This window comes from Ambystoma mexicanum, chromosome 5p (genome assembly GCF_040938575.1).
Source record: "Ambystoma mexicanum isolate Mex_15411 chromosome 5p, UKY_AmexF1_1, whole genome shotgun sequence".
Taxonomy (NCBI): Eukaryota; Metazoa; Chordata; class Amphibia; order Caudata; family Ambystomatidae; genus Ambystoma; species Ambystoma mexicanum.
In genome coordinates this window covers 740,183,572-740,209,669 of record NC_090930.1, presented here as the reverse complement: position 1 = coordinate 740,209,669, position 26,098 = coordinate 740,183,572, and the positions used below count along the sequence as shown (strand labels likewise).

General features: G+C 39.1%; 20 non-coding genes across 20 annotated transcripts; 11 read left to right on the top strand and 9 right to left on the bottom strand.

The window, feature by feature from the left end:
* Positions 1-1,157: 1,157 nt before the first annotated feature.
* Positions 1,158-1,229, top strand: TRNAQ-CUG (transfer RNA glutamine (anticodon CUG)). The gene has a single exon. It is a non-coding gene; the product is annotated as a tRNA-Gln (tRNA).
* Positions 1,230-2,110: 881 nt separating this feature from the next.
* Positions 2,111-2,182, bottom strand: TRNAQ-UUG (transfer RNA glutamine (anticodon UUG)). Its single transcript has one exon. It is a non-coding gene; the product is annotated as a tRNA-Gln (tRNA).
* A 2,386-nt stretch (positions 2,183-4,568) lies between these two features.
* On the top strand, positions 4,569-4,640 carry TRNAQ-CUG (transfer RNA glutamine (anticodon CUG)). Its single transcript has one exon. It is a non-coding gene; the product is annotated as a tRNA-Gln (tRNA).
* Positions 4,641-5,553: 913 nt separating this feature from the next.
* On the bottom strand, positions 5,554-5,625 carry TRNAQ-UUG (transfer RNA glutamine (anticodon UUG)). The gene has a single exon. It is a non-coding gene; the product is annotated as a tRNA-Gln (tRNA).
* A 259-nt stretch (positions 5,626-5,884) lies between these two features.
* Positions 5,885-5,956, top strand: TRNAQ-CUG (transfer RNA glutamine (anticodon CUG)). Its single transcript has one exon. It is a non-coding gene; the product is annotated as a tRNA-Gln (tRNA).
* Positions 5,957-6,837: 881 nt separating this feature from the next.
* TRNAQ-UUG (transfer RNA glutamine (anticodon UUG)) lies at positions 6,838-6,909 on the bottom strand. The gene has a single exon. It is a non-coding gene; the product is annotated as a tRNA-Gln (tRNA).
* A 2,365-nt stretch (positions 6,910-9,274) lies between these two features.
* TRNAQ-CUG (transfer RNA glutamine (anticodon CUG)) lies at positions 9,275-9,346 on the top strand. The gene has a single exon. It is a non-coding gene; the product is annotated as a tRNA-Gln (tRNA).
* A 1,222-nt stretch (positions 9,347-10,568) lies between these two features.
* Positions 10,569-10,640, top strand: TRNAQ-CUG (transfer RNA glutamine (anticodon CUG)). Its single transcript has one exon. It is a non-coding gene; the product is annotated as a tRNA-Gln (tRNA).
* An 881-nt stretch (positions 10,641-11,521) lies between these two features.
* On the bottom strand, positions 11,522-11,593 carry TRNAQ-UUG (transfer RNA glutamine (anticodon UUG)). The gene has a single exon. It is a non-coding gene; the product is annotated as a tRNA-Gln (tRNA).
* Positions 11,594-13,974: 2,381 nt separating this feature from the next.
* On the top strand, positions 13,975-14,046 carry TRNAQ-CUG (transfer RNA glutamine (anticodon CUG)). The gene has a single exon. It is a non-coding gene; the product is annotated as a tRNA-Gln (tRNA).
* A 913-nt stretch (positions 14,047-14,959) lies between these two features.
* TRNAQ-UUG (transfer RNA glutamine (anticodon UUG)) lies at positions 14,960-15,031 on the bottom strand. Its single transcript has one exon. It is a non-coding gene; the product is annotated as a tRNA-Gln (tRNA).
* A 259-nt stretch (positions 15,032-15,290) lies between these two features.
* Positions 15,291-15,362, top strand: TRNAQ-CUG (transfer RNA glutamine (anticodon CUG)). The gene has a single exon. It is a non-coding gene; the product is annotated as a tRNA-Gln (tRNA).
* Positions 15,363-16,243: 881 nt separating this feature from the next.
* TRNAQ-UUG (transfer RNA glutamine (anticodon UUG)) lies at positions 16,244-16,315 on the bottom strand. Its single transcript has one exon. It is a non-coding gene; the product is annotated as a tRNA-Gln (tRNA).
* Positions 16,316-18,679: 2,364 nt separating this feature from the next.
* On the top strand, positions 18,680-18,751 carry TRNAQ-CUG (transfer RNA glutamine (anticodon CUG)). Its single transcript has one exon. It is a non-coding gene; the product is annotated as a tRNA-Gln (tRNA).
* Positions 18,752-19,664: 913 nt separating this feature from the next.
* On the bottom strand, positions 19,665-19,736 carry TRNAQ-UUG (transfer RNA glutamine (anticodon UUG)). Its single transcript has one exon. It is a non-coding gene; the product is annotated as a tRNA-Gln (tRNA).
* Positions 19,737-19,995: 259 nt separating this feature from the next.
* Positions 19,996-20,067, top strand: TRNAQ-CUG (transfer RNA glutamine (anticodon CUG)). Its single transcript has one exon. It is a non-coding gene; the product is annotated as a tRNA-Gln (tRNA).
* An 881-nt stretch (positions 20,068-20,948) lies between these two features.
* On the bottom strand, positions 20,949-21,020 carry TRNAQ-UUG (transfer RNA glutamine (anticodon UUG)). Its single transcript has one exon. It is a non-coding gene; the product is annotated as a tRNA-Gln (tRNA).
* Positions 21,021-23,389: 2,369 nt separating this feature from the next.
* Positions 23,390-23,461, top strand: TRNAQ-CUG (transfer RNA glutamine (anticodon CUG)). The gene has a single exon. It is a non-coding gene; the product is annotated as a tRNA-Gln (tRNA).
* A 914-nt stretch (positions 23,462-24,375) lies between these two features.
* On the bottom strand, positions 24,376-24,447 carry TRNAQ-UUG (transfer RNA glutamine (anticodon UUG)). The gene has a single exon. It is a non-coding gene; the product is annotated as a tRNA-Gln (tRNA).
* A 259-nt stretch (positions 24,448-24,706) lies between these two features.
* On the top strand, positions 24,707-24,778 carry TRNAQ-CUG (transfer RNA glutamine (anticodon CUG)). Its single transcript has one exon. It is a non-coding gene; the product is annotated as a tRNA-Gln (tRNA).
* The last annotated feature ends 1,320 nt before the right edge of the window (positions 24,779-26,098 follow it).

The window sequence follows — 26,098 nt, the reverse complement described above, 5'->3', positions numbered from 1 at the left end:
CCCACTTTCATAGCATTATTCCCTGGGTGCATTTGAAAAAAGAAAGATTTTCCATGGATGACGCTCTTTAGCCACAATGAAACCCACCACTTTCTGTGGTGTGAAAGACCCATGGTGTAATGGTAGCACCCTGGAGGTTGAATCCAATAATTTGCATTCAAATCTCTGTAAGAGTTTACCATCAGTCGAACCTTTCCCTTATCGTTTATTGTGGATGTCTTCTTTGAAGAAAGGTATGATCCAACTAAAGTAAGTACATTCACGAATGGGCCCTTGGTCGGTACAAACAGTATTTATACACCTCAGGCCTTTTGTGAATTAAGAAAAGTGTGTTCTTCGTTCTATTTTTCATCTCAAACTGATACCTTCATTTTACAAACATGTAAAGGCTGTTAAGACGCTTGATTAATATCATTGATTCTGAATGTGGTCGCTTTTCATAGGATTAACCCTTTAACAATTTTGAAAGAGAATGGCGATACAATAGAGCTGCTTTTCCCAAAATGGTATTATTAATGTTGTTGCTGCATCTTCAAGTAAAAAGAGAATCCATTGGGTCACAGATTGAGCATGTTTCTTAACATTGAGTTAAGTTTGAAAATTTCAAATCTTTTATGTATGTTTCCGATGCAGATCTGCCCATCGACTCAGAATGACCTCACTGTTCATACATTTAAAAAAAATGCATAAAGGTTAAGGTGCTAGGCACAAAAGTGGATTTTTATGAAAAGTTATGCCAGAGAGTGAGAGCGAAAATGAATACCCTACACCACTAACCTTATGAATATTACTATATTTGGCCTATAATTTAAGACAACAAGGAGACAAAGTGTGTTAGAGCAAGAGAGAGGTTCCACCGATTCAAAGTCCAAAGTGCTAACCATTACACCATGGAACCCTTGTTGAGCAGAGCTTCATAAGGGCAATGAGAATATAGGGCACAGTCAAGATTTTTACTGACCTATAGTAACCGTTTACTGATATTATATCGAAGCAGCACTGTTGCTGTTGGATGCTGTGCAATCGCAAAGTATTGGCTTCATGTCTCATTTGGATCACATTCTTCCTCTGGAGTCTAATGATATAGGAATATTACATATTTTCTCTGATGTGCTCTGTTTTTCCAGAATGAAGTGCATCATGCTACTGAATATGTGGGTTCCATGGTGTAATGGTTAGCACTCTGGACTCTGAATCCAGCGATCCGAGTTCAAGTCTCGGTGGGACCTTGGGGCTGCTTCTCTTTTAGAGTTGCCTTTCATTTGCAGATAGATATAACAGCAATAGCTTTGCTTTACAGCCCACTTTGATGGCAGTCTTCTTTGACCAAAGAATATTAATAGTTTCTGGGGATGACTCTCTTTTGCCACAAAGAAACTGCCCACTCTCATATCTCCAAAGCTCCAAGGTATAATGGCTATTAAACTGGCTTTTGATCTCAGCGATTTGCATTGAAAGCCCAGGAGGCCCCTAAAATCAGTTGAATTGTTTCCTGATAATTTAGAGTTTATTTCTTCTTTCGAGAAAGGTGTGATCCAAATAAAGTAAGTACATTTAAACAAGGGCACTTGATCAGTAAATGCACTACTTTCTAGAACTCATAACTCTTGTAAGTTATAAAAAGTTTGCTCTCCATACAGTTTGTCAACTCAAAGAATTACATTTTTTACACATTTAATAAGACCATCAAATTGCTTGAAACATAGGAATGATTGTGAAAGTGAATATGATTCACCAAAATAATTGTATAACATTTTTTAATGTTAATAAAATAGGGCTTTTTCCAATCTTTTCACATCAATGTTGTTTCTGCATGTTCCAGTGAGCAGAGAATCTACTGCACATAGTGTGTACATTTTTCTTTTCATAGAGTTAAGGTTGGACATTATTCATCTGTGGAAAATGTTTCTGAGAGATATCTGGGTGCCCACTCTGATTGACCTTAGGGATTGTACATTAACAATATGTAGTTGCATCACTGTATTGGTATCAGGCACCAAAGTGCATTTAAATGTAATGTCGTGCAGAGAGAGTCGACTGAACTTCTGAATATTAACTCTGTTGAATTGTAATTTGAGAAATTAGAAAATGGAGTGTAAGAGCAAGATAACGGTCCCACCGAGACTTGAACTCGGATCGTTGGATTCAAAGTCCGAAGTGCTAACCATTACACCATGGAACCCTTGCAAGATGCACCTGAGAGCGTTGAATCAGAAATGGCAATATAGAGCACATTTACAATTTTTACAGATTCATAGTCCCAATTGACTGATATCATACAAACACAGCGATGTTGTCGATTGACGTTGTGCTATAGCAATCTCTGTGCTTTGTAGAGCATGTAGATCAAATTCTTCCTCTTGAGGCATATGATTAAGCAATATTAAATATTGTTTCTGACTGCCTCTGTTTTGGCATAATGAAGTTCAGCATTTGCGGAAGTATTTAGGTTCCATGGTCTAATGGTTAGTAGGCTGGACTCTGAATTTAGTAATCTGACATGTTATAGCTATATTTTGTTTTCCTTTGGGTGTATTGTCATTTTATGCACATAGATTTCCTAGCAGTGGCTGTGATGAATAGTTCAATTTGATAGCAGCTTCCTTTTGAGAATTTGAAAAAAAAAGAATTAAATAGTCTCTCTGGATGACTCTGCTTTGATTTCTATGTGCACATCCCTTTTGCGTTTCAGAGGGATTGACCAACATACACAACAGTGCTTGGAAGACCTCTTCCTCCCTCATGGCATGTAAAGCTAACCTCTCTCCTACCGTGTGTTTTTTTACTTTTTAACTTCCCCTTCCGAGTCATGATCATGTAACTGAATTTACATTTTTAGATTTTAACTGCAGTAGTTGCTTGTTTTTCATTTTTATTTTTTGTGTACGCATACATCCCTTTTTGTGGGGAGGGGGGAGTGATGTCTGTTTACTTATATTAGCTAATATAGGTCATTTTATGTCCGCTTACAATATGTATCAGGATTTTTGATGTCGTTTCCAATCAATGTCTAATATCAAGTGGTTTGCAGCAGTCATACAAAGGCACGTAACACCCCCAAAACACCTACATAAGTTAGAAATACTCCGGAAGAGTACTCAGTTTATGAAAAGGCGGTGAATCCCAAATAGAACTGTAAATGTAAGCTAGCAAGCAGACTGTGCACCCCTGTTTGGAACTATGACCTGTGTGTTGCCCTCTATTAACAGAACAATGTAACTGCAGCCCATGTCACATAAAATAGAAAGTAGAGATTATGCAAATTAACTCCCAGAAGAGCCTGGTGTCACCCCAAAAGGTGTCATGCTTTTTTCACACCAAGAAACATCCACACATAGATCCCTGCAAACCTCAAAAACGTACAGGAAACCCTGTCCAGCGCTTTGCTCCCAGAGGAGATAAGGTTGAAAAACCACCCTATGTTAAAAGTGTCCATAATCCATGCCAGCTGCCCTGTCTATAGAACCTGGCCGTTCGTGGCCATTCGGGGCCTAGGGGCATGAGTGGAAGGGTTTAACCTGCCTGGGTTCTTGGGCATGGTTTCATCATGCCTCAGTTTACAATGGCACTCTGCCACTTTGTCAGGCTTTAAAGAAGCCTGACTCCTGCAGAGCAAAAGATCTGATTATTTCCTTACATGTTTTGTACGTAAGAATGCGGATGGTGCGCTGAGCTTCCTATGGTGGTAATTAAGCATGGTATACATACCATAGCATGTAACTGTGCCTACAAATGGAACATTTTGTTCATTTATTAGGGAGTTGTGAAAATGGCAAAATCAAATTGCCATTACTGACACAGACCAGCTGCTGCTGTCCGGACATTTCGTCGAAAGACATTTCGTCGAAAGACATTTGGTCGACGTAATTTGGTCGAAAGCCAAATGGTCGTTTTTTTTATTTATTTATATATATATATTTTAGGTTGTAGTTTAGGGAAAAAAAGGGGTTTTTAGAAAAAAAGGGGGTTGGGGGGACCCCCCCAAACCCCCCCCCCCCCAAAAAAAAATGTGAAAATAAAAAACAAAGCAATTCGACCATTTGGTTTTCGACCAAATGGTTTCGACCAATTGTCCTGTCGACAAATTTTTTTTGACAAAATGTCTGGCAACCCAGCTGCCGACTGTTGCTATTGACAGGAGTTCCAGGTGTATAAACTGAGGAGATCACCAGTTCAATTACCCGTGAACGCATTTTGAAGCTCATTCACAACCAGTTCATGCCCGTTCTCTCCATTTTGGCTTTCTGGCTGGCCGAGGGGCCCTTCAGTAATGTTCTTTGCTAACCATTACACCATGGGCCCCTTGCTGGTGCAACCTGACAGAGTTGTAACAGAAATGAGAATCGAGATCTCATGCATCATTTTAACAAACTCATATTCCTAGCCCACGGATATTATGCAAATGTGGAACTGTTTAGTTGGTTGTTGCGCAATAGCAAACTCTTTGCTTTACAGCTCATTTGGATAGGATTCTTCCTCTGGAGGCATAAGATAAAAGAATATTGCATACATTCTCTAAAAGGCTCTTTTTTTGCTGCAATGACGTTCATCATGTCACTAAGTATGTAGGTTCCATGGTGTAATGGTTAGCACTCTGGACTCTGAATCCAGCGATCCGAGTTCAAATCTCGGTGGGACCTTGGGAATTACTGTGTTTGTTTTTCTCTCAGTGTCTTGTTTTAATAGCAATGACGCTGCTGTGTCGCCCACTTTCATAGCATTATTCCCTGGGTGCATTTGAAAAAAGAAAGATTTTCCATGGATGACGCTCTTTAGCCACAATGAAACCCACCACTTTCTGTGGTGTGAAAGACCCATGGTGTAATGGTAGCACCCTGGAGGTTGAATCCAATAATTTGCATTCAAATCTCTGTAAGAGTTTACCATCAGTCGAACCTTTCCCTTATCGTTTATTGTGGATGTCTTCTTTGAAGAAAGGTATGATCCAACTAAAGTAAGTACATTCACGAATGGGCCCTTGGTCGGTACAAACAGTATTTATACACCTCAGGCCTTTTGTGAATTAAGAAAAGTGTGTTCTTCGTTCTATTTTTCATCTCAAACTGATACCTTCATTTTACAAACATGTAAAGGCTGTTAAGACGCTTGATTAATATCATTGATTCTGAATGTGGTCGCTTTTCATAGGATTAACCCTTTAACAATTTTGAAAGAGAATGGCGATACAATAGAGCTGCTTTTCCCAAAATGGTATTATTAATGTTGTTGCTGCATCTTCAAGTAAAAAGAGAATCCATTGGGTCACAGATTGAGCATGTTTCTTAACATTGAGTTAAGTTTGAAAATTTCAAATCTTTTATGTATGTTTCCGATGCAGATCTGCCCATCGACTCAGAATGACCTCACTGTTCATACATTTAAAAAAAATGCATAAAGGTTAAGGTGCTAGGCACAAAAGTGGATTTTTATGAAAAGTTATGCCAGAGAGTGAGAGCGAAAATGAATACCCTACACCACTAACCTTATGAATATTACTATCTTTGGCCTATAATTTAAGACAACAAGGAGACAAAGTGTGTTAGAGCAAGAGAGAGGTTCCACCGAGACTTGAACTCGGATCGTTGGATTCAAAGTCCAAAGTGCTAACCATTACACCATGGAACCCTTGTTGAGCAGCGCTTCATAAGGGCAATGAGAATATAGGGCACAGTCAAGATTTTTACTGACCTATAGTAACCGTTTACTGATATTATATCGAAGCAGCACTGTTGCTGTTGGATGCTGTGCAATCGCAAAGTATTGGCTTCATGTCTCATTTGGATCAAATTCTTCCTCTGGAGTCTAATGATATAGGAATATTACATATTTTCTCTGATGTGCTCTGTTTTTCCAGAATGAAGTGCATCATGCTACTGAATATGTGGGTTCCATGGTGTAATGGTTAGCACTCTGGACTCTGAATCCAGCGATCTGAGTTCAAGTCTCGGTGGGACCTTGGGGCTGCTTCTCTTTTAGAGTTGCCTTTCATTTGCAGATAGATATAACAGCAATAGCTTTGCTTTACAGCCCACTTTGATGGCAGTCTTCTTTGACCAAAGAATATTAATAGTTTCTGGGGATGACTCTCTTTTGCCACAAAGAAACTGCCCACTCTCATATCTCCAAAGCTCCAAGGTATAATGGCTATTAAACTGGCTTTTGATCTCAGCGATTTGCATTGAAAGCCCAGGAGGACCCTAAAATCAGTTGAATTGTTTCCTGATAATTTAGAGTTTATTTCTTCTTTCGAGAAAGGTGTGATCCAAATAAAGTAAGTACATTTAAACAAGGGCACTTGATCAGTAAATGCACTACTTTCTAGAACTCATAACTCTTGTAAGTTATAAAAAGTTTGCTCTCCATACAGTTTGTCAACTCAAAGAATTACATTTTTTACACATTTAATAAGACCATCAAATTGCTTGAAACATAGGAATGATTGTGAAAGTGAATATGATTCACCAAAATAATTGTATAACATTTTTTAATGTTAATAAAATAGGGCTTTTTCCAATCTTTTCACATCAATGTTGTTTCTGCATGTTCCAGTGAGCAGAGAATCTACTGCACATAGTGTGTACATTTTTCTTTTCATAGAGTTAAGGTTGGACATTATTCATCTGTGGAAAATGTTTCTGAGAGATATCTGGGTGCCCACTCTGATTGACCTTAGGGATTGTACATTAACGATATGTAGTTGCATCACTGTATTGGTATCAGGCACCAAAGTGCATTTAAATGTAATGTCGTGCAGAGAGAGTCGACTGAACTTCTGAATATTAACTCTGTTGAATTGTAATTTGAGAAATTAGAAAATGGAGTGTAAGAGCAAGATAACGGTCCCACCGAGACTTGAACTCGGATCGTTGGATTCAAAGTCCAAAGTGCTAACCATTACACCATGGAACCCTTGCAAGATGCACCTGAGAGCGTTGAATCAGAAATGGCAATATAGAGCACATTTACAATTTTTACAGATTCATAGTCCCAATTGACTGATATCATACAAACACAGCGATGTTGTCGATTGACGTTGTGCTATAGCAATCTCTGTGCTTTATAGAGCATGTAGATCAAATTCTTCCTCTTGAGGCATATGATTAAGCAATATTAAATATTGTTTCTGACTGCCTCTGTTTTGGCATAATGAAGTTCAGCATTTGCGGAAGTATTTAGGTTCCATGGTCTAATGGTTAGTAGGCTGGACTCTGAATTTAGTAATCTGACATGTTATAGCTATATTTTGTTTTCCTTTGGGTGTATTGTCATTTTATGCACATAGATTTCCTAGCAGTGGCTGTGATGAATAGTTCAATTTGATAGCAGCTTCCTTTTGAGAATTTGAAAAAAAAAGAATTAAATAGTCTCTCTGGATGACTCTGCTTTGATTTCTATGTGCACATCCCTTTTGCGTTTCAGAGGGATTGACCAACATACACAACAGTGCTTGGAAGACCTCTTCCTCCCTCATGGCATGTAAAGCTAACCTCTCTCCTACCGTGTGTTTTTTTACTTCTTAACTTCCCCTTCCGAGTCATGATCATGTAACTGAATTTACATTTTTAGATTTTAACTGCAGTAGTTGCTTGTTTTTCATTTTTATTTTTTGTGTACGCATACATCCCTTTTTGTGGGGAGGGGGGAGTGATGTCTGTTTACTTATATTAGCTAATATAGGTCATTTTATGTCCGCTTACAATATGTGTCAGGATTTTTTATGTCGTTTCCAATCAATGTCTAATATCAAGTGGTTTGCAGCAGTCATACAAAGGCACGTAACACCCCCAAAACACCTACATAAGTTAGAAATACTCCGGAAGAGTACTCAGTTTATGAAAAGGCGGTGAATCCCAAATAGAACTGTAAATGTAAGCTAGCAAGCAGACTGTGCACCCCTGTTTGGAACTATGACCTGTGTGTTGCCCTCTATTAACAGAACAATGTAACTGCAGCCCATGTCACATAAAATAGAAAGTAGAGATTATGCAAATTAACTCCCAGAAGAGCCTGGTGTCACCCCAAAAGGTGTCATGCTTTTCACACCAAGAAACATCCACACATAGATCCCTGCGAACCTCAAAAACGTACAGGAAACCATGTCCAGCGCTTTGCTCCCAGAGGAGATAAGGTTGAAAAAGCACCCTATGTTAAAAGTGTCCATAATCCATGCCAGCTGCCCTGTCTATAGAACCTGGCTGTTCGTGGCCGTTCGGGGCCTAGGGGCATGAGTGGAAGGGTTTAACCTGCCTGGGTTCTTGGGCATGGTTTCATCATGCCTCAGTTTACAATGGCACTCTGCCACTTTGTCAGGCTTTAAAGAAGCCTGACTCCTGCAGAGCAAAAGATCTGATTATTTCCTTACATGTTTTGTACGTAAGAATGCGGATGGTGCTCTGAGCCTCCTATGGTGGTTATTAAGCATGGTATACATACCATAGCATGTAACTGTGCATACAAATGGAACATTTTGTTCATTTATTAGGGAGTTGTGAAAATGGCAAAATCAAATTGCCATTACTGACACAGACCAGCTGCCGCTGTCCGGACATTTCGTCGAAAGACATTTGGTCGACGTAATTTGGTCGAAAGCCAAATGGTCGTTTTTTTTATTTATTTATATATATATTTTTTAGGTTGTAGTTTAGGGAAAAAAAGGGGTTTTTAGAAAAAAAGGGGGTTGGGGGGACCCCCCCAAACCCCCCCCCCCAAAAAAATGTGAAAATAAAAAACAAAGCAATTCGACCATTTGGTTTTCGACCAAATGGTTTCGACCAATTGTCCTGTCGACAAATTTTTTTCGACGAAATGTCTGGCAACCCAGCTGCCGACTGTTGCTATTGACAGGAGTTCCAGGTGTATAAACTGAGGAGATCACCAGTTCAATTACCTGTGAACGCATTTTGAAGCTCATTCACAACCAGTTCATGCCCGTTCTCTCCATTTTGGCTTTCTGGCTGGCCGAGGGGCCCTTCAGTAATGTTCTTTGCTAACCATTACACCATGGGCCCCTTGCTGGTGCAACCTGACAGAGTTGTAACAGAAATGAGAATCGAGATCTCATGCATCATTTTAACAAACTCATATTCCTAGCCCACGGATATTATGCAAATGTGGAACTGTTTAGTTGGTTGTTGCGCAATAGCAAACTCTTTGCTTTACAGCTCATTTGGATAGGATTCTTCCTCTGGAGGCATAAGATAAAAGAATATTGCATACCTTCTCTAAAAGGCTCTTTTTTTGCTGCAATGACGTTCATCATGTCACTAAGTATGTAGGTTCCATGGTGTAATGGTTAGCACTCTGGACTCTGAGTCCAGCGATCCGAGTTCAAATCTTGGTGGGACCTTGGGAATTACTGTGTTTGTTTTCCTCTCAGTGTCTTGTTTTAATAGCAATGACGCTGCTGTGTCGCCCACTTTCATAGCATTATTCCCTGGGTGCATTTGAAAAAAGAAAGATTTTCCATGGATGACGCTCTTTAGCCACAATGAAACCCACCACTTTCTGTGGTGTGAAAGACCCATGGTGTAATGGTAGCACCCTGGAGGTTGAATCCAATAATTTGCATTCAAATCTCTGTAAGAGTTTACCATCAGTCGAACCTTTCCCTTATCGTTTATTGTGGATGTCTTCTTTGAAGAAAGGTATGATCCAACTAAAGTAAGTACATTCACGAATGGGCCCTTGGTCGGTACAAACAGTATTTATACACCTCAGGCCTTTTGTGAATTAAGAAAAGTGTGTTCTTCGTTCTATTTTTCATCTCAAACTGATACCTTCATTTTACAAACATGTAAAGGCTGTTAAGACGCTTGATTAATATCATTGATTCTGAATGTGGTCGCTTTTCATAGGATTAACCCTTTAACAATTTTGAAAGAGAATGGCGATACAATAGAGCTGCTTTTCCCAAAATGGTATTATTAATGTTGTTGCTGCATCTTCAAGTAAAAAGAGAATCCATTGGGTCACAGATTGAGCATGTTTCTTAACATTGAGTTAAGTTTGAAAATTTCAAATCTTTTATGTATGTTTCCGATGCAGATCTGCCCATCGACTCAGAATGACCTCACTGTTCATACATTTAAAAAAAATGCATAAAGGTTAAGGTGCTAGGCACAAAAGTGGATTTTTATGAAAAGTTATGCCAGAGAGTGAGAGCGAAAATGAATACCCTACACCACTAACCTTATGAATATTACTATATTTGGCCTATAATTTAAGACAACAAGGAGACAAAGTGTGTTAGAGCAAGAGAGAGGTTCCACCGATTCAAAGTCCAAAGTGCTAACCATTACACCATGGAACCCTTGTTGAGCAGAGCTTCATAAGGGCAATGAGAATATAGGGCACAGTCAAGATTTTTACTGACCTATAGTAACCGTTTACTGATATTATATCGAAGCAGCACTGTTGCTGTTGGATGCTGTGCAATCGCAAAGTATTGGCTTCATGTCTCATTTGGATCACATTCTTCCTCTGGAGTCTAATGATATAGGAATATTACATATTTTCTCTGATGTGCTCTGTTTTTCCAGAATGAAGTGCATCATGCTACTGAATATGTGGGTTCCATGGTGTAATGGTTAGCACTCTGGACTCTGAATCCAGCGATCCGAGTTCAAGTCTCGGTGGGACCTTGGGGCTGCTTCTCTTTTAGAGTTGCCTTTCATTTGCAGATAGATATAACAGCAATAGCTTTGCTTTACAGCCCACTTTGATGGCAGTCTTCTTTGACCAAAGAATATTAATAGTTTCTGGGGATGACTCTCTTTTGCCACAAAGAAACTGCCCACTCTCATATCTCCAAAGCTCCAAGGTATAATGGCTATTAAACTGGCTTTTGATCTCAGCGATTTGCATTGAAAGCCCAGGAGGCCCCTAAAATCAGTTGAATTGTTTCCTGATAATTTAGAGTTTATTTCTTCTTTCGAGAAAGGTGTGATCCAAATAAAGTAAGTACATTTAAACAATGGCACTTGATCAGTAAATGCACTACTTTCTAGAACTCATAACTCTTGTAAGTTATAAAAAGTTTGCTCTCCATACAGTTTGTCAACTCAAAGAATTACATTTTTTACACATTTAATAAGACCATCAAATTGCTTGAAACATAGGAATGATTGTGAAAGTGAATATGATTCACCAAAATAATTGTATAACATTTTTTAATGTTAATAAAATAGGGCTTTTTCCAATCTTTTCACATCAATGTTGTTTCTGCATGTTCCAGTGAGCAGAGAATCTACTGCACATAGTGTGTACATTTTTCTTTTCATAGAGTTAAGGTTGGACATTATTCATCTGTGGAAAATGTTTCTGAGAGATATCTGGGTGCCCACTCTGATTGACCTTAGGGATTGTACATTAACAATATGTAGTTGCATCACTGTATTGGTATCAGGCACCAAAGTGCATTTAAATGTAATGTCGTGCAGAGAGAGTCGACTGAACTTCTGAATATTAACTCTGTTGAATTGTAATTTGAGAAATTAGAAAATGGAGTGTAAGAGCAAGATAACGGTCCCACCGAGACTTGAACTCGGATCGTTGGATTCAAAGTCCGAAGTGCTAACCATTACACCATGGAACCCTTGCAAGATGCACCTGAGAGCGTTGAATCAGAAATGGCAATATAGAGCACATTTACAATTTTTACAGATTCATAGTCCCAATTGACTGATATCATACAAACACAGCGATGTTGTCGATTGACGTTGTGCTATAGCAATCTCTGTGCTTTGTAGAGCATGTAGATCAAATTCTTCCTCTTGAGGCATATGATTAAGCAATATTAAATATTGTTTCTGACTGCCTCTGTTTTGGCATAATGAAGTTCAGCATTTGCGGAAGTATTTAGGTTCCATGGTCTAATGGTTAGTAGGCTGGACTCTGAATTTAGTAATCTGACATGTTATAGCTATATTTTGTTTTCCTTTGGGTGTATTGTCATTTTATGCACATAGATTTCCTAGCAGTGGCTGTGATGAATAGTTCAATTTGATAGCAGCTTCCTTTTGAGAATTTGAAAAAAAAAGAATTAAATAGTCTCTCTGGATGACTCTGCTTTGATTTCTATGTGCACATCCCTTTTGCGTTTCAGAGGGATTGACCAACATACACAACAGTGCTTGGAAGACCTCTTCCTCCCTCATGGCATGTAAAGCTAACCTCTCTCCTACCGTGTGTTTTTTTACTTTTTAACTTCCCCTTCCGAGTCATGATCATGTAACTGAATTTACATTTTTAGATTTTAACTGCAGTAGTTGCTTGTTTTTCATTTTTATTTTTTGTGTACGCATACATCCCTTTTTGTGGGGAGGGGGGAGTGATGTCTGTTTACTTATATTAGCTAATATAGGTCATTTTATGTCCGCTTACAATATGTGTCAGGATTTTTTATGTCGTTTCCAATCAATGTCTAATATCAAGTGGTTTGCAGCAGTCATACAAAGGCACGTAACACCCCCAAAACACCTACATAAGTTAGAAATACTCCGGAAGAGTACTCAGTTTATGAAAAGGCGGTGAATCCCAAATAGAACTGTAAATGTAAGCTAGCAAGCAGACTGTGCACCCCTGTTTGGAACTATGACCTGTGTGTTGCCCTCTATTAACAGAACAATGTAACTGCAGCCCATGTCACATAAAATAGAAAGTAGAGATTATGCAAATTAACTCCCAGAAGAGCCTGGTGTCACCCCAAAAGGTGTCATGCTTTTCACACCAAGAAACATCCACACATAGATCCCTGCGAACCTCAAAAACGTACAGGAAACCCTGTCCAGCGCTTTGCTCCCAGAGGAGATAAGGTTGAAAAACCACCCTATGTTAAAAGTGTCCATAATCCATGCCAGCTGCCCTGTCTATAGAACCTGGCCGTTCGGGGCCGTTCGGGGCCTAGGGGCATGAGTGGAAGGGTTTAACCTGCCTGGGTTCTTGGGCATGGTTTCATCATGCCTCAGTTTACAATGGCACTCTGCCACTTTGTCAGGCTTTAAAGAAGCCTGACTCCTGCAGAGCAAAAGATCTGATTATTTCCTTACATGTTTTGTACGTAAGAATGCGGATGGTGCTCTGAGCCTCCTATGGTGGTTATTAAGCATGGTATACATACCATAGCATGTAACTGTGCCTACAAATGGAACATTTTGTTCATTTATTAGGGAGTTGTGAAAATGGCAAAATCAAATTGCCATTACTGACACAGACCAGCTGCCGCTGTCCGGACATTTCGTCGAAAGACATTTCGGCGAAAGACATTTGGTCGACGTAATTTGGTCGAAAGCCAAATGGTCGTTTTTTTTATTTATTTATATATATATATTTTAGGTTGTAGTTTAGGGAAAAAAAGGGGTTTTTAGAAAAAAAGGGGGATGGGGGGACCCCCCCAAACCCCCCCCCCCAAAAAAAATGTGAAAATAAAAAACAAAGCAATTCGACCATTTGGTTTTCGACCAAATGGTTTCGACCAATTGTCCTGTCGACAAATTTTTTTTGACGAAATGTCTGGCAACCCAGCTGCCGACTGTTGCTATTGACAGGAGTTCCAGGTGTATAAACTGAGGAGATCACCAGTTCAATTACCCGTGAACGCATTTTGAAGCTCATTCACAACCAGTTCATGCCCGTTCTCTCCATTTTGGCTTTCTGGCTGGCCGAGGGGCCCTTCAGTAATGTTCTTTGCTAACCATTACACCATGGGCCCCTTGCTGGTGCAACCTGACAGAGTTGTAACAGAAATGAGAATCGAGATCTCATGCATCATTTTAACAAACTCATATTCCTAGCCCACGGATATTATGCAAATGTGGAACTGTTTAGTTGGTTGTTGCGCAATAGCAAACTCTTTGCTTTACAGCTCATTTGGATAGGATTCTTCCTCTGGAGGCATAAGATAAAAGAATATTGCATACATTCTCTAAAAGGCTCTTTTTTTGCTGCAATGACGTTCATCATGTCACTAAGTATGTAGGTTCCATGGTGTAATGGTTAGCACTCTGGACTCTGAATCCAGCGATCCGAGTTCAAATCTCGGTGGGACCTTGGGAATTACTGTGTTTGTTTTTCTCTCAGTGTCTTGTTTTAATAGCAATGACGCTGCTGTGTCGCCCACTTTCATAGCATTATTCCCTGGGTGCATTTGAAAAAAGAAAGATTTTCCATGGATGACGCTCTTTAGCCACAATGAAACCCACCACTTTCTGTGGTGTGAAAGACCCATGGTGTAATGGTAGCACCCTGGAGGTTGAATCCAATAATTTGCATTCAAATCTCTGTAAGAGTTTACCATCAGTCGAACCTTTCCCTTATCGTTTATTGTGGATGTCTTCTTTGAAGAAAGGTATGATCCAACTAAAGTAAGTACATTCACGAATGGGCCCTTGGTCGGTACAAACAGTATTTATACACCTCAGGCCTTTTGTGAATTAAGAAAAGTGTGTTCTTCGTTCTATTTTTCATCTCAAACTGATACCTTCATTTTACAAACATGTAAAGGCTGTTAAGACGCTTGATTAATATCATTGATTCTGAATGTGGTCGCTTTTCATAGGATTAACCCTTTAACAATTTTGAAAGAGAATGGCGATACAATAGAGCTGCTTTTCCCAAAATGGTATTATTAATGTTGTTGCTGCATCTTCAAGTAAAAAGAGAATCCATTGGGTCACAGATTGAGCATGTTTCTTAACATTGAGTTAAGTTTGAAAATTTCAAATCTTTTATGTATGTTTCCGATGCAGATCTGCCCATCGACTCAGAATGACCTCACTGTTCATACATTTAAAAAAAATGCATAAAGGTTAAGGTGCTAGGCACAAAAGTGGATTTTTATGAAAAGTTATGCCAGAGAGTGAGAGCGAAAATGAATACCCTACACCACTAACCTTATGAATATTACTATCTTTGGCCTATAATTTAAGACAACAAGGAGACAAAGTGTGTTAGAGCAAGAGAGAGGTTCCACCGAGACTTGAACTCGGATCGTTGGATTCAAAGTCCAAAGTGCTAACCATTACACCATGGAACCCTTGTTGAGCAGAGCTTCATAAGGGCAATGAGAATATAGGGCACAGTCAAGATTTTTACTGACCTATAGTAACCGTTTACTGATATTATATCGAAGCAGCACTGTTGCTGTTGGATGCTGTGCAATCGCAAAGTATTGGCTTCATGTCTCATTTGGATCAAATTCTTCCTCTGGAGTCTAATGATATAGGAATATTACATATTTTCTCTGATGTGCTCTGTTTTTCCAGAATGAAGTGCATCATGCTGCTGAATATGTGGGTTCCATGGTGTAATGGTTAGCACTCTGGACTCTGAATCCAGCGATCTGAGTTCAAGTCTCGGTGGGACCTTGGGGCTGCTTCTCTTTTAGAGTTGCCTTTCATTTGCAGATAGATATAACAGCAATAGCTTTGCTTTACAGCCCACTTTGATGGCAGTCTTCTTTGACCAAAGAATATTAATAGTTTCTGGGGATGACTCTCTTTTGCCACAAAGAAACTGCCCACTCTCATATCTCCAAAGCTCCAAGGTATAATGGCTATTAAACTGGCTTTTGATCTCAGCGATTTGCATTGAAAGCCCAGGAGGCCCCTAAAATCAGTTGAATTGTTTCCTGATAATTTAGAGTTTATTTCTTCTTTCGAGAAAGGTGTGATCCAAATAAAGTAAGTACATTTAAACAAGGGCACTTGATCAGTAAATGCACTACTTTCTAGAACTCATAACTCTTGTAAGTTATAAAAAGTTTGCTCTCCATACAGTTTGTCAACTCAAAGAATTACATTTTTTACACATTTAATAAGACCATCAAATTGCTTGAAACATAGGAATGATTGTGAAAGTGAATATGATTCACCAAAATAATTGTATAACATTTTTTAATGTTAATAAAATAGGGCTTTTTCCAATCTTTTCACATCAATGTTGTTTCTGCATGTTCCAGTGAGCAGAGAATCTACTGCACATAGTGTGTACATTTTTCTTTTCATAGAGTTAAGGTTGGACATTATTCATCTGTGGAAAATGTTTCTGAGAGATATCTGGGTGCCCACTCTGATTGACCTTAGGGATTGTATATTAACGATATGTAGTTGCATCACTGTATTGGTATCAGGCACCAAAGTGCATTTAAATGTAATGTCGTGCAGAGAGAGTCGACTGAACTTCTGAATATTAACTCTGTTGAATTGTAATTTGAGAAATTAGAAAATGGAGTGTAAGAGCAAGATAACGGTCCCACCGAGACTTGAACTCGGATCGTTGGATTCAAAGTCCAAAGTGCTAACCATTACACCATGGAACCCTTGCAAGATGCACCTGAGAGCGTTGAATCAGAAATGGCAATATAGAGCACATTTACAATTTTTACAGATTCATAGTCCCAATTGACTGATATCATACAAACACAGCGATGTTGTCGATTGACGTTGTGCTATAGCAATCTCTGTGCTTTATAGAGCATGTAGATCAAATTCTTCCTCTTGAGGCATATGATTAAGCAATATTAAATATTGTTTCTGACTGCCTCTGTTTTGGCATAATGAAGTTCAGCATTGGCGGAAGTATTTAGGTTCCATGGTCTAATGGTTAGTAGGCTGGACTCTGAATTTAGTAATCTGACATGTTATAGCTATATTTTGTTTTCCTTTGGGTGTATTGTCATTTTATGCACATAGATTTCCTAGCAGTGGCTGTGATGAATAGTTCAATTTGATAGCAGCTTCCTTTTGAGAATTTGAAAAAAAAAGAATTAAATAGTCTCTCTGGATGACTCTGCTTTGATTTCTATGTGCACATCCCTTTTGCGTTTCAGAGGGATTGACCAACATACACAACAGTGCTTGGAAGACCTCTTCCTCCCTCATGGCATGTAAAGCTAACCTCTCTCCTACCGTGTGTTTTTTTACTTTTTAACTTCCCCTTCCGAGTCATGATCATGTAACTGAATTTACATTTTTAGATTTTAACTGCAGTAGTTGCTTGTTTTTCATTTTTATTTTTTGTGTACGCATACATCCCTTTTTGTGGGGAGGGGGGAGTGATGTCTGTTTACTTATATTAGCTAATATAGGTCATTTTATGTCCGCTTACAATATGTGTCAGGATTTTTTATGTCGTTTCCAATCAATGTCTAATATCAAGTGGTTTGCAGCAGTCATACAAAGGCACGTAACACCCCCAAAACACCTACATAAGTTAGAAATACTCCGGAAGAGTACTCAGTTTATTAAAAGGCGGTGAATCCCAAATAGAACTGTAAATGTAAGCTAGCAAGCAGACTGTGCACCCCTGTTTGGAACTATGACCTGTGTGTTGCCCTCTATTAACAGAACAATGTAACTGCAGCCCATGTCACATAAAATAGAAAGTAGAGATTATGCAAATTAACTCCCAGAAGAGCCTGGTGTCACCCCAAAAGGTGTCATGCTTTTCACACCAAGAAACATCCACACATAGATCCCTGCGAACCTCAAAAACGTACAGGAAACCCTGTCCAGCGCTTTGCTCCCAGAGGAGATAAGGTTGAAAAACCACCCTATGTTAAAAGTGTCCATAATCCATGCCAGCTGCCCTGTCTATAGAACCTGGCTGTTCGTGGCCGTTCGGGGCCTAGGGGCATGAGTGGAAGGGTTTAACCTGCCTGGGTTCTTGGGCATGGTTTCATCATGCCTCAGTTTACAATGGCACTCTGCCACTTTGTCAGGCTTTAAAGAAGCCTGACTCCTGCAGAGCAAAAGATCTGATTATTTCCTTACATGTTTTGTACATAAGAATGCGGATGGTGCTCTGCACCTCCTATGGTGGTTATTAAGCATGGTATACATACCATAGCATGTAACTGTGCCTACAAATGGAACATTTTGTTCATTTATTAGGGAGTTGTGAAAATGGCAAAATCAAATTGCCATTACTGACACAGACCAGCTGCCGCTGTCCGGACATTTCGTCGAAAGACATTTGGTCGACGTAATTTGGTCGAAAGCCAAATGGTCGTTTTTTTTATTTATTTATATATTTATTTTTTAGGTTGTAGTTTAGGGAAAAAAAGGGGTTTTTAGAAAAAAAGGGGGTTGGGGGGACCCCCCCAAACCCCCCCCCAAAAAAAATGTGAAAATAAAAAACAAAGCAATTCGACCATTTGGTTTTCGACCAAATGGTTTCGACCAATTGTCCTGTCGACAAATTTTTTTCGACGAAATGTCTGGCAACCCAGCTGCCGACTGTTGCTATTGACAGGAGTTCCAGGTGTATAAACTGAGGAGATCACCAGTTCAATTACCTGTGAACGCATTTTGAAGCTCATTCACAACCAGTTCATGCCCGTTCTCTCCATTTTGGCTTTCTGGCTGGCCGAGGGGCCCTTCAGTAATGTTCTTTGCTAACCATTACACCATGGGCCCCTTGCTGGTGCAACCTGACAGAGTTGTAACAGAAATGAGAATCGAGATCTCATGCATCATTTTAACAAACTCATATTCCTAGCCCACGGATATTATGCAAATGTGGAACTGTTTAGTTGGTTGTTGCGCAATAGCAAACTCTTTGCTTTACAGCTCATTTGGATAGGATTCTTCCTCTGGAGGCATAAGATAAAAGAATATTGCATACATTCTCTAAAAGGCTCTTTTTTTGCTGCAATGACGTTCATCATGTCACTAAGTATGTAGGTTCCATGGTGTAATGGTTAGCACTCTGGACTCTGAGTCCAGCGATCCGAGTTCAAATCTCGGTGGGACCTTGGGAATTACTGTGTTTGTTTTTCTCTCAGTGTCTTGTTTTAATAGCAATGACGCTGCTGTGTCGCCCACTTTCATAGCATTATTCCCTGGGTGCATTTGAAAAAAGAAAGATTTTCCATGGATGACGCTCTTTAGCCACAATGAAACCCACCACTTTCTGTGGTGTGAAAGACCCATGGTGTAATGGTAGCACCCTGGAGGTTGAATCCAATAATTTGCATTCAAATCTCTGTAAGAGTTTACCATCAGTCGAACCTTTCCCTTATCGTTTATTGTGGATGTCTTCTTTGAAGAAAGGTATGATCCAACTAAAGTAAGTACATTCACGAATGGGCCCTTGGTCGGTACAAACAGTATTTATACACCTCAGGCCTTTTGTGAATTAAGAAAAGTGTGTTCTTCATTCTATTTTTCATCTCAAACTGATACCTTCATTTTACAAACATGTAAAGGCTGTTAAGACGCTTGATTAATATCATTGATTCTGAATGTGGTCGCTTTTCATAGGATTAACCCTTTAACAATTTTGAAAGAGAATGGCGATACAATAGAGCTGCTTTTCCCAAAATGGTATTATTAATGTTGTTGCTGCATCTTCAAGTAAAAAGAGAATCCATTGGGTCACAGATTGAGCATGTTTCTTAACATTGAGTTAAGTTTGAAAATTTCAAATCTTTTATGTATGTTTCCGATGCAGATCTGCCCATCGACTCAGAATGACCTCACTGTTCATACATTTAAAAAAAATGCATAAAGGTTAAGGTGCTAGGCACAAAAGTGGATTTTTATGAAAAGTTATGCCAGAGAGTGAGAGCGAAAATGAATACCCTACACCACTAACCTTATGAATATTACTATCTTTGGCCTATAATTTAAGACAACAAGGAGACAAAGTGTGTTAGAGCAAGAGAGAGGTTCCACCGAGACTTGAACTCGGATCGCTGGATTCAAAGTCCAAAGTGCTAAACATTACACCATGGAACCCTTGTTGAGCAGAGCTTCATAAGGGCAATGAGAATATAGGGCACAGTCAAGATTTTTACTGACCTATAGTAACCGTTTACTGATATTATATCGAAGCAGCACTGTTGCTGTTGGATGCTGTGCAATCGCAAAGTATTGGCTTCATGTCTCATTTGGATCAAATTCTTCCTCTGGAGTCTAATGATATAGGAATATTACATATTTTCTCTGATGTGCTCTGTTTTTCCAGAATGAAGTGCATCATGCTACTGAATATGTGGGTTCTATGGTGTAATGGTTAGCACTCTGCACTCTGAATCCAGCGATCCGAGTTCAAGTCTCGGTGGGACCTTGGGGCTGCTTCTCTTTTAGAGTTGCCTTTCATTTGCAGATAGATATAACAGCAATAGCTTTGCTTTACAGCCCACTTTGATGGCAGTCTTCTTTGACCAAAGAATATTAATAGTTTCTGGGGATGACTCTCTTTTGCCACAAAGAAACTGCCCACTCTCATATCTCCAAAGCTCCAAGGTATAATGGCTATTAAACTGGCTTTTGATCTCAGCGATTTGCATTGAAAGCCCAGGAGGCCCCTAAAATCAGTTGAATTGTTTCCTGATAATTTAGAGTTTATTTCTTCTTTCGAGAAAGGTGTGATCCAAATAAAGTAAGTACATTTAAACAAGGGCACTTGATCAGTAAATGCACTACTTTCTAGAACTCATAACTCTTGTAAGTTATAAAAAGTTTGCTCTCCATACAGTTTGTCAACTCAAAGAATTACATTTTTTACACATTTAATAAGACCATCAAATTGCTTGAAACATAGGAATGATTGTGAAAGTGAATATGATTCACCAAAATAATTGTATAACATTTTTTAATTTTAATAAAATAGGGCTTTTTCCAATCTTTTCACATCAATGTTGTTTCTGCATGTTCCAGTGAGCAGGGAATCTACTGCACATAGTGTGTACATTTTTCTTTTCATAGAGTTAAGGTTGGACATTATTCATCTGTGGAAAATGTTTCTGAGAGATATCTGGGTGCCCACTCTGATTGACCTTAGGGATTGTACATTAACGATATGTAGTTGCATCACTGTATTGGTATCAGGCACCAAAGTGCATTTAAATGTAATGTCGTGCAGAGAGAGTCGACTGAACTTCTGAATATTAACTCTGTTGAATTGTAATTTGAGAAATTAGAAAATGGAGTGTAAGAGCAAGATAACGGTCCCACCGAGACTTGAACTCGGATCGTTGGATTCAAAGTCCAAAGTGCTAACCATTACACCATGGAACCCTTGCAAGATGCACCTGAGAGCGTTGAATCAGAAATGGCAATATAGAGCACATTTACAATTTTTACAGATTCATAGTCCCAATTGACTGATATCATACAAACACAGCGATGTTGTCGATTGACGTTGTGCTATAGCAATCTCTGTGCTTTATAGAGCATGTAGATCAAATTCTTCCTCTTGAGGCATATGATTAAGCAATATTAAATATTGTTTCTGACTGCCTCTGTTTTGGCATAATGAAGTTCAGCATTTGCGGAAGTATTTAGGTTCCATGGTCTAATGGTTAGTAGGCTGGACTCTGAATTTAGTAATCTGACATGTTATAGCTATATTTTGTTTTCCTTTGGGTGTATTGTCATTTTATGCACATAGATTTCCTAGCAGTGGCTGTGATGAATAGTTCAATTTGATAGCAGCTTCCTTTTGAGAATTTGAAAAAAAAAGAATTAAATAGTCTCTCTGGATGACTCTGCTTTGATTTCTATGTGCACATCCCTTTTGCGTTTCAGAGGGATTGACCAACATACACAACAGTGCTTGGAAGACCTCTTCCTCCCTCATGGCATGTAAGGCTAACCTCTCTCCTACCGTGTGTTTTTTTACTTTTTAACTTCCCCTTCCGAGTCATGATCATGTAACTGAATTTACATTTTTAGATTTTAACTGCAGTAGTTGCTTGTTTTTCATTTTTATTTTTTGTGTACGCATACATCCCTTTTTGTGGGGAGGGAGGAGTGATGTCTGTTTACTTATATTAGCTAATATAGGTCATTTTATGTCCGCTTACAATATGTGTCAGGATTTTTTATGTCGTTTCCAATCAATGTCTAATATCAAGTGGTTTGCAGCAGTCATACAAAGGCACGTAACACCCCCAAAACACCTACATAAGTTAGAAATACTCCGGAAGAGTACTCAGTTTATGAAAAGGCGGTGAATCCCAAATAGAACTGTAAATGTAAGCTAGCAAGCAGACCGTGCACCCCTGTTTGGAACTATGACCTGTGTGTTGCCCTCTATTAACAGAACAATGTAACTGCAGCCCATGTCACATAAAATAGAAAGTAGAGATTATGCAAATTAACTCCCAGAAGAGCCTGGTGTCACCCCAAAAGGTGTCATGCTTTTCACACCAAGAAACATCCACACATAGATCCCTGCGAACCTCAAAAACGTACAGGAAACCCTGTCCAGCGCTTTGCTCCCAGAGGAGATAAGGTTGAAAAACCACCCTATGTTAAAAGTGTCCATAATCCATGCCAGCTGCCCTGTCTATAGAACCTGGCCGTTCGGGGCCTAGGGGCATGAGTGGAAGGGTTTAACCTGCCTGGGTTCTTGGGCATGGTTTCATCATGCCTCAGTTTACAATGGCACTCTGCCACTTTGTCAGGCTTTAAAGAAGCCTGACTCCTGCAGAGCAAAAGATCTGATTATTTCCTTACATGTTTTGTACATAAGAATGCGGATGGTGCTCTGAGCCTCCTATGGTGGTTATTAAGCATGGTATACATACCATAGCATGTAACTGTGCCTACAAATGGAACATTTTGTTCATTTATTAGGGAGTTGTGAAAATGGCAAAATCAAATTGCCATTACTGACACAGACCAGCTGCCGCTGTCCGGACATTTCGTCGAAAGACATTTCGTTGAAAGACATTTGGTCGACGTAATTTGGTCGAAAGCCAAATGGTCGATTTTTTTATTTATTTATATATGTATTTTTTAGGTTGTAGTTTAGGGAAAAAAAGGGGTTTTTAGAAAAAAGGGGGGTTGGGGGGACCTCCCCAAACCCCCCCCCAAAAAAAATGTGAAAATAAAAAACAAAGCAATTCGACCATTTGGTTTTCGACCAAATGGTTTGGACCAATTGTCCTGTCGACAAATTTTTTTCGACGAAATGTCTGGCAACCCAGCTGCCGACTGTTGCTATTGACAGGAGTTCCAGGTGTATAAACTGAGGAGATCACCAGTTCAATTACCTGTGAACGCATTTTGAAGCTCATTCACAACCAGTTCATGCCCGTTCTCTCCATTTTGGCTTTCTGGCTGGCCGAGGGGCCCTTCAGTAATGTTCTTTGCTAACCATTACACCATGGGCCCCTTGCTGGTGCAACCTGACAGAGTTGTAACAGAAATGAGAATCGAGATCTCATGCATCATTTTAACAAACTCATATTCCTAGCCCACGGATATTATGCAAATGTGGAACTGTTTAGTTGGTTGTTGCACAATAGCAAACTCTTTGCTTTACAGCTCATTTGGATAGGATTCTTCCTCTGGAGGCATAAGATAAAAGAATATTGCATACATTCTCTAAAAGGCTCTTTTTTTGCTGCAATGACGTTCATCATGTCACTAAGTATGTAGGTTCCATGGTGTAATGGTTAGCACTCTGGACTCTGAATCCAGCGATCCGAGTTCAAATCTCGGTGGGACCTTGGGAATTACTGTGTTTGTTTTCCTCTCAGTGTCTTGTTTTAATAGCAATGACGCTGCTGTGTCGCCCACTTTCATAGCATTATTCCCTGGGTGCATTTGAAAAAAGAAAGATTTTCCATGGATGACGCTCTTTAGCCACAATGAAACCCACCACTTTCTGTGGTGTGAAAGACCCATGGTGTAATGGTAGCACCCTGGAGGTTAAATCCAATAATTTGCATTCAAATCTCTGTAAGAGTTTACCATCAGTCGAACCTTTCCCTTATCGTTTATTGTGGATGTCTTCTTTGAAGAAAGGTATGATCCAACTAAAGTAAGTACATTCACGAATGGGCCCTTGGTCGGTACAAACAGTATTTATACACCTCAGGCCTTTTGTGAATTAAGAAAAGTGTGTTCTTCGTTCTATTTTTCATCTCAAACTGATACCTTCATTTTACAAACATGTAAAGACTGTTAAGACGCTTGATTAATATCATTGATTCTGAATGTGGTCGCTTTTAATAGGATTAACCCTTTAACAATTTTGAAAGAGAATGGCGATACAATAGAGCTGCTTTTCCCAAAATGGTATTATTAATGTTGTTGCTGCATCTTCAAGTAAAAAGAGAATCCATTGGGTCACAGATTGAGCATGTTTCTTAACATTGAGTTAAGTTTGAAAATTTCAAATCTTTTATGTATGTTTCCGATGCAGATCTGCCCATCGACTCAGAATGACCTCACTGTTCATACATTTAAAAAAAAATGCATAAAGGTTAAGGTGCTAGGCACAAAAGTGGATTTTTATGAAAAGTTATGCCAGAGAGTGAGAGCGAAAATGAATACCCTACACCACTAACCTTATGAATATTACTATCTTTGGCCTATAATTTAAGACAACAAGGAGACAAAGTGTGTTAGAGCAAGAGAGAGGTTCCACCGAGACTTGAACTCGGATCGCTGGATTCAAAGTCCAAAGTGCTAACCATTACACCATGGAACCCTTGTTGAGCAGAGCTTCATAAGGGCAATGAGAATATAGGGCACAGTCAAGATTTTTACTGACCTATAGTAACCGTTTACTGATATTATATCGAAGCAGCACTGTTGCTGTTGGATGCTGTGCAATCGCAAAGTATTGGCTTCATGTCTCATTTGGATCAAATTCTTCCTCTGGAGTCTAATGATATAGGAATATTACATATTTTCTCTGATGTGCTCTGTTTTTACAGAATGAAGTCCATCATGCTACTGAATATGTGGGTTCCATGGTGTAATGGTTAGCACTCTGGACTCTGAATCCAGCAATCCGAGTTGAAGTCTCGGTGGGACCTTGGGGCCGCTTCTCTTTTAGAGTTGCCTTTCATTTGCAGATAGATATAACAGCAATAGCTTTGCTTTACAGCCCACTTTGATGGCAGTCTTCTTTGACCAAAGAATATTAATAGTTTCTGGGGATGACTCTCTTTTGCCACAAAGAAACTGCCCACTCTCATATCTCCAAAGCTCCAAGCTATAATGGCTATTAAACTGGCTTTTGATCTCAGCGATTTGCATTGAAAGCCCAGGAGGCCCCTAAAATCAGTTGAATTGTTTCCTGATAATTTAGAGTTTATTTCTTCTTTCGAGAAAGGTGTGATCCAAATAAAGTAAGTACATTTAAACAAGGGCACTTGATCAGTAAATGCACTACTTTCTAGAACTCATAAGTCTTGTAAGTTATAAAAAGTTTGCTCTCCATACAGTTTGTCAACTCAAAGAATTACATTTTTTACACATTTAATAAGACCATCAAATTGCTTGAAACATAGGAATGATTGTGAAAGTGAATATGATTCACCAAAATAATTGTATAACATTTTTTAATGTTAATAAAATAGGGCTTTTTCCAATCTTTTCACATCAATGTTGTTTCTGCATGTTCCAGTGAGCAGAGAATCTACTGCACATAGTGTGTACATTTTTCTTTTCATAGAGTTAAGGTTGGACATTATTCATCTGTGGAAAATGTTTCTGAGAGATATCTGGGTGCCCACTCTGATTGACCTTAGGGATTGTACATTAACGATATGTAGTTGCATCACTGTATTGGTATCAGGCACCAAAGTGCATTTAAATGTAATGTCGTGCAGAGAGAGTCGACTGAACTTCTGAATATTAACTCTGTTGAATTGTAATTTGAGAAATTAGAAAATGGAGTGTAAGAGCAAGATAACGGTCCCACCGAGACTTGAACTCGGATCGTTGGATTAAAAGTCCAAAGTGCTAACCATTACACCATGGAACCCTTGCAAGATGCACCTGAGAGCGTTGAATCAGAAATGGCAATATAGAGCACATTTACAATTTTTACAGATTCATAGTCCCAATTGACTGATATCATACAAACACAGCGATGTTGTCGATTGACGTTGTGCTATAGCAATCTCTGTGCTTTATAGAGCATGTAGATCAAATTCTTCCTCTTGAGGCATATGATTAAGCAATATTAAATATTGTTTCTGACTGCCTCTGTTTTGGCATAATGAAGTTCAGCATTTGCGGAAGTATTTAGGTTCCATGGTCTAATGGTTAGTAGGCTGGACTCTGAATTTAGTAATCTGACATGTTATAGCTATATTTTGTTTTCCTTTGGGTGTATTGTCATTTTATGC